Raw genomic sequence first — 10,675 nt, forward strand, 5'->3', positions numbered from 1 at the left:
TCACCCCACCCCACCCCCAAAGCACTCTCACCCACCCCACCCCACCCCAACCCCAACCCCAACCCCAACCCCCTCCACCCGACCACACCCCACCCACCCCAACCTTGCCCATCACCTATCCTAAATAGAATTATTATTAAGAGTACTTTCTTTCCATGGTGTAGATCGAGTACTTTTTTTTATTTCAGCAAAGTGAATATTTCTTTTTCATGCATTTCAACAAAATAAGTATTTTCTTTTTATGATGTAGAATTTTTTTTTTTTCATTTCAACAAACTAAGTATTTTCTTCTCTTTTCATGATGCAGAAAAGATACTTTCTTTTTCAAGAAAATAAAGTATTTTCTTTTTTGTTATCAAACTCAAATTTGAACGTTGATCGTGTGTAAAAAAGTAAACTAGCACATTAGTTCCTTTGGGTTTGTGTGAATTTTGAAAAAAATAATTAAATTCTTTAAGAAAATAGAATCCAGGGTGGAGGTTTTGGGGGAGGGGGGAGGAGTATATGAAACATGGGGATTTTGGGGAAGGTGCGTTGAGGAGAGTAATATAAAAAATTATTTTCCTAAAAATATTTTATACTCTCTAACAGAACACTAGAAAATATTTTTCGACAAAAGTTTTCCACTCACCAACCAAACAAGGGAAAATAAGTGATAAAATCGCTCATTTTTAAGAAAAATATTTTTTAGGAAAATATTTTTCATGGAAAATATTTTCCTTCATACCAAACACACCCATAGTTATTCAACAATTATTGTTGCCTTTTTATCAATATATATATATTATATTATTTGTATATCGCGATGTATAGAAGACAAATCTTTTTACGGAGTTGCCGTTGTGATGAGAAGATCTAAACTTCTTAGAAAAATGTATTCAACCATTACAACCTCCCAAACATTATCAAAGAACATGCCTTTCCAAATCTAGATTGAAGAAGGAAATTTGCTAGATTGAAGAAGAAGAAATAAAGAAAAGATTGAAGAAAAAAATTGGAAAAGAAATTCGGGAAGAGAGAATAAATAAGAAAGTAGGTTTATTTAGGATTTGGCTATATATGCCAATTTTTTGGGGTTCCCTTTGCCATACCTAATATAAGACTAAAATATTGCCAATTCTCTTTATGTGTTGGCATGTGTCACGACCCAAAATAAATGTGCCGTGATGGCGCCTATCGCGATACTAGGCAACGCGACAATTCACAAATAACAAACATCTTTAATTTAAACATACTGAAATAGGCTTAAGTAAATAAGTTCTCATAATAACTGTAAGAAAATACCGTAACTCAATACAAAATATTCCAAAATTCGAGTGTCACTAATACACGAGCATCTATACAATAACATGGTCTAACTGCTAAAACACTGTCTAGGAAGGTAGAATAGTATAAAAAACCTAGAAAGAAAAAATAGGAAAGTCAAGGTCTGCGGACGCTAAAGTATCTACCTCGATAGTCTCCGAACTGATAAAGCTCCAAAATCAGCAACCGTCGTGCCCTGGATCTGCACACGAAGTGCAGAGTGTAGTATGAGTACAATCGACCAATGTACTCAACAAGTAACAAGACTAACCTTGGGCTGAAAGCAATGACGAGATCAACCAATACCTTCCAAATACAGAATTTAGCAGTACATAATGACAGGAAATATGACAATAATATCTCAGAGTAACTCATAATCTGTTGGTACATAGTACAGGAATGTAGGCATACTTTCAAGTTTAACAGTTAAGCCCCATAGAGATAAAATATGCCAAGTATGACTACAAGAGGAATATTACATCTCTGAATCTACATGTCAATGTGCATGTCGCATGTTATGCAACATAATGAAAAACTCAGGTACTTACACTCTTAGAGTACACAATCTGACTATCTCAATTCTCGCTCATCACACTCAGTCACTCAGCATTGAACGGTATCTGCGCTCACTGCTAGTATGTCAGACTCCGGAGGGGCGGATCCTGCCAAGCCCTAATAAAACTTGTTGCGGCGCACAGCCCGATCCCATAATGAATCAATAATATCTGTTGCAGCGTGCAACCCGATCCCATCAGTAGTCAATAATACTTGTCGTGGTGCGCAACCCGATCCCATCAACATCACTCACAAACAGGCCCTCGGCCTCACTTAGTCATCAATCTCTCCAGTCTCTCGGGCTCACAACACTCATGCCAACCAGCCCAAAACAATGATACATGATGTGACGATAAATGACAATAGAGACTGAGATATGATATGCAATGATTAATCCGACTGAGTACATAACTGCAAATTGAGAAAATAACTCAACACCAAAAGAACGATTGTTGTGGGTCCCAATAGTACCAGCACATAGCCTAAACATGATTTCTAACATAAATCAAAACTCAAATTCTCTAACTGTAACGACCCAGCCGGTCGTTTTTAGAATTTACGCCCCGATCCTCTTTTAATTTCTTTCCCCAAGTTTATTTCCGCTATTTTGATTTGCCGGGATGTTCGGTTTTGAGTTTCGGAGAGTTTAGGGACACTTAGTCCCCAAAAGAGAGCTTAAGTCTTGGAAATTTGACCATAGTCGGAACAGTGTGAAGACGGCCTCGGAATGGAAATCTGATGGTTCTATTAGCTCCGTTGGTGATTTCGGGCTTAGGGGCGTGGTCGGATTGTGTTTTGGAGGTCCGCAGCTAATTTAGGCTTGAAATGCCGAAAGTTGAATTTTTGAAGTTTCCGGTTCGATAGTGAGATTTTGATCCGAGGGTCGGAATGGAATTCCGAGAGTTAAAAAAGTTCCGTTATGTCATTTGGGATTTGTGTGCAAAATTTCAGGTCATTCGGATGGGGTTTGGTTAGGTTTTTGATCAAAAGCGGAATTCGGAAGATTTTAGAAACTTAGGCTTGAATCCGATGTGTTTTGTTTGATTTGATGTTGTTTGAAGTGTTTGAAGATTGGTACAAGTTTGAATAAGGTTTTAGGATATGTTGATGCCTTTGGTTGAGGTCCCGAGGGCCTCGGGGGGTGTTTCGAATGCTCAACGGATCATTTTAAGTTGTTAAAAAGTTGCAGATTTTGTTCAGCTATTGCAGAGGAATTTTACCCTTCGCGTTCGCGATGGGAGCTCCGCGTTCGCGAAGGGCTAAGGATTTGGTGCCTCGCGTTCGCAGGATAGGTGTCGCGTACGCATAGAAGGAATCGAGAGGCTGAGTTTCAGTGGAATTTACGCATCGAGTTCGCGACGGATGGAATAGATTTGGGCCATTTGGAGTCGGATACTCGTGGCAAGAACGTGGTTTCAGGTTGACATTTGAGCCGGTTCGAGTTAAGTGGCTTGTCTAACCTTGCGTGGGGTAAACTCCCCTTAGGATTTGGTATTATTGATATTTGAAATGCCTTGTACGTGAGGTGACGAGTGCGTACTTGTGCTAATTGTTGAAAATACAGTTTTCTTTAAGTAATTTTAATTGTGTTTCTATTTCCTGTTTATACTACTTGCAATTTAAGCTTGTTGTTAGCTTAGGGAAGCATGTCTATATGACTTAACTGCTTTACTTTCCCAAACTGCCTTATTTGGATTATGTGCAACATGCTAGGCTAGAAGTACATGTTTTACCTTAGTATGGAATTTGGATTGAATTGTGTATTTCTTCGTGTTGTTATTGTGTGTTTACTTTGGGGCTACGGGACGGTATCCCGGTAGATCCCCCTGCATATTTACTTTGGGACTACGGATTATATTCCGGTAGATCCCCCGGCACATTTACTTTGGAACTACGGGACTGCACCCTTAGATTCCCCCTGTACTGGATATTTACGTTTGGGACTACGGATCGGATTTTTGGTAGATCCCCGCGCATTACGAGTTGGACTACGGGACTGCACCCGGGAGAGCCACTGGATATTTATATTGGGGACTACAGGACGGTATCCTGGGAGATCCCCGGTTGTTATCTTTGTGTTGAGTTGTACTCCTTTCCGTGATTATTTGTCTCTGTTATAGTTGTTGTTGTTCTTTCTATTCTATGTTATTCCTTACTACTGAACTCATTTATATTGCTCTGTTTTACACTGTCGAACTTATATTATATTTAATATCAGTAGGGCCCTGACCTTCCTCGTTACTACCCGACCGAGGTTAGGCTTGGCACTTACTGAGTACCGTTGTGGTGTAATCATGCCCTTCCTGCGCATGTTTTCTTTCATGTTCAGATCCAGGTACTTTGACTCAGTCCTACCACCCCTGAGGCGAGGCGACTGCTATAGCGACTTCGAGGTATATCTGATGCGTCCGCAGACCGAGGAGTCTCTTTCTATTCTTGCTGTTTAGTATTAGCCCTTCTGTATTTCAGTTCTTGTTAGATATTCCGGAGTTACAGCTATGTAGTATTTCTTAGCTTGTGATTCATGGGTTTCCGGGTCTTGGATTTATGTGTTGGTTTTAAGAGTTAAATATGGTGTATGCCGAGCGGCACATTTATACACTGGTTATTTCTTATTTCTGTTATAAATTGTTTTACTTCCGCAAATTTTGGTTTCTTTTTCGCAATTTAGGCTTACCTAGTCGTAGAGACTAGGTGTCGTCACGATGGTTCACGGAGGGCGAACCGGGGTCGTGACAGATTGACATGCAGGGCCTCAAACTCTTGAGTCATAACAGCCTGCCAAGCTGGGTTAAGTGTTGCCTCCTCATATGAGTATGGCTCATTAATATTACAAACATTCATCACAAATGAATGACTATCATGAAGTAGGGATTCAAGTGAAATATGATGATGCAAAGAAACAAAGCAACAAGAGATGAGGATGAGGTAGCAGGAATGTCTGAGCTTAACTTGGGGATAGAGCAAACATAGTCTTGTAAGTGAGAAGGCATGTGATGTTCTCTCTGAGATCTCCTAAGTGTAGGTGCATGCTCAGGTGCTGGAGATTCAGATGGAGAAGTATGTAGTGGAGATACAGATGGGGAAGCAGGGGAAGATTGTAATTCAGGAGAGGGAGAAAGAAAGGAATTAGGAGAGTGAGAAGGAAAGGAGTCAGGATGAGGAACAAGTGGAGTATTGGTGGTGTCAAGAGAGTCCAGGAAAGGAGCAGAGGATGGAGAAGGAGCAACATGTGACTGTGGACTAGCAAATAGGAAGATAGTTTCATGGAAAACGACATCTCTGGAAACATGAATTTTGTGAGTGGTGAAATTCAATACTTTATATCCTTTGCTATTGAAAGGGTATCCAACAAAAAGATGGGGAACACTCCTGGGTTCAAGTTTATCTCTGTGTACTTTAGGCACAGTGGGATAGCATAAGCAACCAAATGATGTTAGATGTGAGTAGGATGGTTTCTTATTGTATAAAAGTTCAAAAGGACACTTATTTTTTAGCAGTACAGTGGGTAGCCTATTTATAAGATAGGTTGCAATAGGGATACATTCTCCCAAGAACTTCTAAGGCAACCTTGATTGGAAAAGCAGGGCCCTGGCAGTCTCAAGAAGGTACTTGTGTTTTCTTTCTACCACCCCATTTTGTTGTAGGGTGTAAGGACAAGTCTTTTGATGAATTATACCTTTGGATTGAAAAAATAGAGTAGCTTCTGTGCAAGTGAATTCCAGTCCATTATCACATCATATAGATTGAATGGACTTCTGAAATTGAGTTTCAATTAAAGATACAAAGGCTTGGATGATTTGGAGTGCATTGCTCTTGCAACTTAGTAGGTGAGTCCATGTGGTTCTACTATAATCATCTACCATAGTGAGGAAGTATTTCTGATTTCTATTGGTTGGAACATGATAAGGACCCCACAGATCCACGTGTAAGAGCTCAGATGGCTTGGTAGAAATGCTGGATCTTTGGGGAAAGGGCAATCTAGACTGCAATGCCATGGGACAAATGGGTCAAAGGAAAGATTGCTTAGAAGAAAAGGTGACTGGTATAGTAGAAATGCTTCTCATCTTAACAAAAGGGACATGCCCAAGTCTGTTATGCCACAAGACATCTACATTATTATCATGTGGTATGGAAGAGAATTGAGAAAAATTAAAAGAATGCAAAGCAATGGACTGTCTTATTATCAGTTGACCTATTTACAGGTGAAAGAGATTGAAACTGTGGAGTATTTACATCACAATGAGGAAGTAGAGTAGAGGTAACAGAAACATTAGAAATTGAGCTACCATTATCCAAGCAATGAGAACATAAGAGAAACAGATCACCTTTGATCTTACCAATCACCAGAGGTCTCTTCATTGAAGGGGCCTGCAGTAGACATGAAGAAGCAGTAAAGGCAATCAGAGAGTTTAGATGTGCAGTCATAGAGGAGACAGAAATGAGGTTGAATTTGAGATGTAAGTGCAACACTACTAACTTCTGTCACCTTCACCTTATAACCGTTTGGAAATGCAACTAACAGGGGATAACACAAAGGTTTAGTTTCAAGGAAAAGAGATTTATTGTATATCATGTGGTATGAGGCACCAAAATCCAGTATCCATGTGTCAGACATAGTTCTGAAACATTTACAATGAGAATTGCCAAGATTAACAGAAGAGAAGCAAGCCATAATACCTGCGAAATTGACTACTCCACTGCTCAGGTGAGTATCAGTAGAGTCCTTTCCATTGGTACTTTGAAGGTGCTAAAGCAGGTTTATTAACTGACCATATTTCTTCTTTATGATTCCAATAGTTGCCACATTGTGCTGCTTGTCCTGTGAGCTTGAACCATCTTCCTTAACAGACAACTCCTCAGTAGATGTGGCATGTGCATTAGCCATGATAAGTTTCCCTTTGGTATTAACTCTAGGACTTGGAGTGTAGTTCTGGGGATAGCCGTGCATTTTGTAACATCTATCTCTAGTGTGTCCTATAGTTTTGCAATAATTGCAAAAAAGGACGTGAAATTGTACCTCCAACAGACTGGTTATTTGCACGATAGTTTGTTCTGAAGTTAGCATTCCCTTGAGTATTAGAATTTGCATTTCCCTATGCATTCACGTGAAGAGAAGTCGACTCAAAAACCAGTTGATTGGGGGGTCGCATCTCCCTTTGTTTATCATCTTGAATGAGTAAGGAAAAGGCTTGTGCTAATGAAGGAAGAGGATTCATCATTAAAATGCTTCCACGCACTACTATGTACATCTCGTTCAGTCCCATAAGAAATTGGATCAAGCACCTATCCTGCTCTGCCTTGTATAATTTTTCCTTGGCACCACAATTACACTGGCAATTGCATTGTGCTTTCATACTTAGGTTACTCAATTCTTCCCAAAGTTTATTCATTTTGGTGTAATAGTTCATGATATTGAGAGCTCCCTGAGTCAGATCATTAATCTCTTTCTGGATTTGATACTGTCTAGCACCATTAGTTTGCTCGTAACGATCTTCCAATTATGTCCATAATTCAACAGCGTCATTTGCATACTCAACACTATCTGCGATGTCCTTCAAAAGGGAATTAGGATCTATGAAGTGACCATATCGTCACATCGCACCCACTAGCGATAATCGACAGACTGAGAATCCGGCCGTTTGCACTGCCCACTAATAAAACCAAGCTTGTTCTTAACGAATAAGGCTCACATAAAACTACACCGCCATGAGCAATATCCAGTTCAACTAAAAGGTGCAGAAACCAGCATAGGCCCAGGTTTATCAGACGGATGAAGGTAGAGAGGGTTGTTAATGTCAACTCCAGCATTAGCAACTCCACCGGCCACCGCAACTACACTTGCATGTGTGTCGACATCAGTCGGGTCACTCTAATCGAGAATAGCCATCTAAATATAAGGAGATGAAATTGAACGAGAGAAAGTAGAACAGAGGTGAAATTGAACGAGAATGTGAACAATTGAGGCAAATCGCTGACTTGCGCGATTTTTGTTCGAAATTAGGGCAAATCAAAATTATCGAAGAAATTAGGGCAAAGACAAAAAAGTAGATATGAAAATCGAGAATTTCAGGGATTACGAGCTCCCGCGCTCTGATACCATGTCAAGATGATGAGAGCTAAAGGTGATCAACAATGGAGTTCTATGATGAGCTCCATGAAAATGGAAAAGAGAGAGAGAGAGAGAGAGAGAGAGAGATACAGAAAACGTATTGTATATTCACATTATGTGTGGAATGTTCTAGATATGTACATGTATATATAGACACACGTGTGTCTCACCTTATGCCACAACTACTTCTAACTAACTTATGTATTAGTTACAACTAATCACTACTGATACATAAATACATAAAGCTCAATACATTCTTATAAGTTTTTCATATTTTTTTGATTCGTGTGAGGATGAAGAGTCGTAGTAGAAAGAAATAAGGCGTGTATAACTCCATAAATCCTTCCTGGGTTTCAACTCCAGCATATGATGTTGGGGTTTTGCCTTTACAAATGCTGAAATTCAGCATATGATGCTGGGGTTTTGAATTTTTAAATGTTTAAACCTCATGAAATGTTGTTGGATTTTGAATTCTAGTACAAGTTGTACTGATTAAAAATATGTGTCACTGAAGTAAAAGGTTTTGGCAGTAGCTTTTCTATTCTCCAGATTTTGATGATGTCCTCCGAGTTCTGGTCCATATCAGTTAAATCAATAACTGAACTGTCACCTTGATAACATAACTAGGGTTGTTCGGAATTTTAGTGAAAATTGGTCATTAACTACTTTTTAGGTAGGCTATTAAAGTTTAGATATATTTTAAATCGTATTGGCAAGTAACCAGTACTTATTAATGTGAAAATACAAGTCTGAATAAAAATACTTCTACTTAAAATACGGAAGAACATCAGGAATGACTACTGAACTTTAAATATATATAAGTTTAAGATTCATGAATTATTCTTCGAGTTTGAATGATTTGAAGCAGTAGCTCTAATTGTTGAAACATAATGTGAATTCAAATAACATGAATCGTTCCTGAATTTTTTTGAATTTTGCACTAGTAAAGGTTTAAAAAAGAGTAATTTATCTTGGATTTTGTAATTAAAAGTTAAAAATTGCTGAAATATAATGTGAATTCAAAAACCATGAATCATTCCTGAATTTTGCATTAATAAAGGTACAAACACTAATAATATCCTAATATTTAAAGGTTAAAAGTTACAGAAGTATAATGTAAATTCTAAAATCATGAATCGTTCTTGGGCTTTTTGCACTAATAAAGGTTCAAACACAAGAAATCTTTCCTGAATTTTAGATTTTGCACTAGTAAAGATTCAAAATTACTGAAGTATAATGTGAATTCAAAAATCGGGAATCGTTCCTGAATTTTATACTAGCAAACGTTCAGAAATCAGGAATCATTCCTGGATCTTGCACTATTAAAGATTTAAAAATTAAGAATCGTTCATGGATTTTAAAATTTAGCAATCTTTGAATTTCAGCATAGTTTATTAGAGTTCTACTTATCAAAGTTTTGAATTCTAATATCGATTGTTGAATTGTGTTCCCTGTTTTATTTGGGGGCAAAAATATTAACTTAACTGGACCAGTGGCTATTGACAATTATAATTTAAAATACAATCCAACACCCGCCCGAAAAAGTAGTCAACCCAGCTAATTTACCCAGCATCTTGGGATGATCATTGGGAAATGATACTGTATAGTTGCTCTCAAAATAATAGCAGAATAATAATAATATATTGTATAATATATATATATATATATATATATATATATATATATATATTATATACAAAAATTATATAAATTTTATATTTTATATATTGTTCTAGCTACCGAATATAAATAATTTATAGCGCGGACTAAAAGGGGGTATTATCACTATTAGCGTGCGTCAGAAACTATTTACATCTGGTAACCGAAAAAAATACATAAAATTTATAATATTCATATATAACATACACAATGTCTGTGTGTGTGTGTGTGTGTGTATATATATATATATATATATATATATATTATACGAAAAATATACAATTTTTTTTTTGCTATTAATTTTACAGCGGCTATATAATGTCATTTTTCCGACTAAAAATGATAATACCCCATGATCCTTTGCTAACATAGCACGGGCTAGCCAGTTTTCGGATTGGTTGATGATAGGCTATAATTACGTATTTTAGTCACTTATTACACTCTAATTTACTGCACTTTAATTGAGTTTGAGCTTTAATCGCTAATGTCTTGCACTAACTGTGTGTTTTATGCCTTGTAGGAGTGATTCCGAGCTATATAGATGTTATGGAATGAATTCAAGTGATTTGGAGCTTTGAAATCTGATTAAAAGCCCAAGGATACAAGCCGGGATCGCGTTTGGGGGTCAACGGATGATAGTTAAAGCGAACGAAGAATCGAGCAGGCATATTGTGCACTGTCTAGTAAAATAGATATAACTTTTTGCTCAGAACTCCAATTTGGCTCCACAATATATGGTTGGAAAGATAACTCAAAGTGCTACAACTTTCATGTTTTATGTTTTTCCAAATTCCAAACGGAACAGGGTGAAAAGTGCGCGCCCAGATGCGCGATCGCGCTAGTTTTAGCGCGCCCAGGACAGAAAGTTGTCCAACTAGCGCGGCCATTAGCGCGCCCAGATGCGCGACCGCGCTAGTCAAACCTGGGAAAAATGTCCTTTTTCACATTGGAGAAGGTATAATTATTTGGGCCCAACCCTACTTGGTATATATACATGGGAAAACGGTATTTTGAAAGAGGAGGACGTTTTTGAGAGGAAAACAC

This window comes from Nicotiana attenuata, unplaced genomic scaffold (assembly GCF_001879085.1).
Source record: "Nicotiana attenuata strain UT unplaced genomic scaffold, NIATTr2, whole genome shotgun sequence".
Taxonomy (NCBI): domain Eukaryota; kingdom Viridiplantae; phylum Streptophyta; class Magnoliopsida; order Solanales; family Solanaceae; genus Nicotiana; species Nicotiana attenuata.